This window comes from Macaca nemestrina, chromosome 12 (genome assembly GCF_043159975.1).
Source record: "Macaca nemestrina isolate mMacNem1 chromosome 12, mMacNem.hap1, whole genome shotgun sequence".
Classification (NCBI taxonomy): Eukaryota; Metazoa; Chordata; class Mammalia; order Primates; family Cercopithecidae; genus Macaca; species Macaca nemestrina.
The window spans coordinates 128,152,673-128,155,585 of NC_092136.1; positions in this window are offsets into that span (position 1 = coordinate 128,152,673).

Below are 2,913 nucleotides of genomic sequence, written 5' to 3' on the forward strand. Positions count from 1 at the left end.
AGGTCGCGGGCTGCCTCCCTGGGTCCCCACCCCGGCTGCGTCATAATGCTGACTGCCCAGTGACAGCTCTCTTTCCGGGAAGGAGCAGAAAATGGGGCTCCCTGATGTCCTGAAGGGGTCTAGCCTCAAAGGTTCTTGCCAGGCTGGGAACAGGTAGAGTGGCCACTTATTAGGAGTTAAGAGGCCAGAATAGGTGCAGAACAGTGTAAAAAAAAGTGTGTCAGTAGCCAAGTAGACACATGGAAAAGACAATTCCTGATAGACTCACTTTTTTTCATGAAATGGGAATTAGAAGAGCCGTTAGAACAGGGGCTGAAATAGTAAAAGAAAGTCTGAAGTGAGGGGGTAGAGGTGTGAACTAGGTAGTAAGGGTCATGGAAGAAAAAGCTGACCTAGAACAAGTGAAAGAGTTGATGAGAAGTTCTGAATTCTAGCTGAGTTAAAAGACCATGAATTTTAGTTGTAAAGTTGTAGTTTTTAAAAAACTACAGTTATTTTTTTTTAAGTCAGCATGGTTGTGTGATTTGTTTTATCCCTATTCTGCTTCTCTAGGTGTAAGATCAAAAGCAATGACTTGTAGCACTGAGCCAGGCTTGGGAGTTCATTGGATGTGTATGAAATTTATTCAGTTGACAAATATTTATTGGTTTTGCAATGCACTACTCTGAATATGCAGGGTGAAAAACAGCAATACAAACTCTGCCCTTATAAGCCATAAAATCCAGTGAAGAATGGTCATGACCCAAGAAAGCCAAGGGTAATGTTGATGGGAGTGTGGTCCAGATGATCAACCATAGGGGAGACAAGAAGGAAGCAGGGAGACCAAGGGATCAGAGATATCTGTGAGATCAAAGACCGGTCTTACTTATAAGAAAACTAAAAGAGTAAGAGACCAGTCTAAGACTAGAACATCAACTTTGCTATGGGAAGCAGTGATGCCAAGATCCAGGTCAGGATTCTGGGGCTGGAAAGCAGAAGAGAGGAGATGCAGGTCATTGGAGCAGGAGGTCAAGACTGGGAAGCCAGGCTGGTAGAACAGGCCCTGTGCTAGATCTAAAACAGGAGTTAAGGTAGAGAAGCAGATTTTAAGACAGGTCCAAACTCTCAGCTAATGAGGAAACACAACCTGAAATTTGGTTCACTGGGGAGTATGGGCCATGATGGAAGATGAACTTTTATTAAAAAAAAAAAAAATTGAACATCTGGAGGGAGTGCTGGGTACTGAGAAAATATTCCACTCCAGGATCCAGTGCATGTAAATCCGAAAATGAGTATCCTCCCACGAGAAAGTGCATTTCCATTCAAATATTTGAGTGGAGAGAGTGGTATATTACACAGGACTTTCCAGAGAAACAGAACTAATAGGACAGAGAGAGAGAGAGAAAGAGAGAGAGAGCATTAGTCTAGCCTCACACTGCTAATAAAGACATACCAGAGTCTGGGTAATTTATAAAGAAAAAGAAGTTTAATGGACTCACAGATCCACGTGGTTGGGGAGGCCTCATAATCATGGTGGAAGGCAAAGGAGGAACAAAGGCATGTCTTCCATGGCGGCAGGCAAGAGAATGTGTGTGGGGAAACTGCCTTTTATAAAACCATCAGATCTCATGAGACTTACTCACTATTACGAGAACAGCATGGGAAAAGCCTGCCCCCATTATTCAACTGTCTCCATCAGGTCCCTTCCATGACACATGGGGATTATGGGAACAACAATTCAAGATGAGATTTGGGTGGGGACACAGCCAAACTATGTCACAGAGGGAGATTAATTTTAAGAAATTGGCTCCTGCGATTGTAGGGCCTGGCCTGAGGCTGGAGACCTAAGAGAGACACAGAGTTGTTGCAGTTTGAGTCTGAAGGCGGTCTGGAGACAGAAGTTCTTCTTACTCTGGAGACTGCAGTCTTTTTTATTGAGGCCAGGCCTTCTGCTGGTTGCACAAGGCCCCCCCACACACATCATGGAGGGTTATATGCTTTACTCAAAGTCTACTGATTTAAATTCTAAAATCTACAAAAGTCCTTCACAGCAACATCTAAAGTTTAACCAAACACCCATGCACTATGGCCTGACCAAGTTAACATACAAAATTCACCGTCACAAGTGGTCTTTGTAATGGTAGAGGATGATGAAAAAGGCTTGACTGTAGATTCCTAAAACTGCAATGGCAACAGTTGGGGAAGAAAAAAAAAGAGGGAGCGGAGCCACAGGTGAAGCAAGGAGAAGCAAGAGGTTAAGAGGACAATAGAGAAAGGGAAATCGGAGGTGGGTGGGGAGAAGGGGTGCCCTGTGTGCAGTGACCAAGCGTTGGCAGCATAAGCAGTATGGCTGAATGTAGTCAACTGCAAATACCTGACCTTTGGTACAACGTATTTTGGTGCCCAACCTGAGCTAGGATTTAAGACAGAATTTGAACTGGCCTCTAGGAAACAAAAGGGCTGCCATGGCTCCCCCTGTGATTCCCCGCCTTCTCCACATCCTCTGTCTCCTGGAGTCTCTTCTAGATGCTCCATCTCCCTGTTGGGAGCAGTGGTGAGAGGCTAGGGCTGGAGTTCAGCAAGTTAGGTGCTGAGGGCATGAAATACAGAAGAAACTCACTCTCAGTGCTGTGCAAGGTCAGATCACACTACCTGCTGCCCTGCAAAATGGCCATGATAGGTGTGTCAGGGCTCCCTGCTGCACAGAGAAGAAAACAAACATGCCACCCAATCTTGGAACTCACAGGCGAATGCTGACAATATTTTAGTAACAGGCATAAAAGACAACTGCACAGTTATAGGTTGGTTGGTTTGTTTTTTCCCAAGGTGGCAGATTAGAGGTTTTTAGCATGCCTCAGCCACTTGGAAATAGCAAAAGAGAACATAAAGATGAACTCTGTGAGCTTCAATTCCAAAAGGAAATTGGGAATGTAC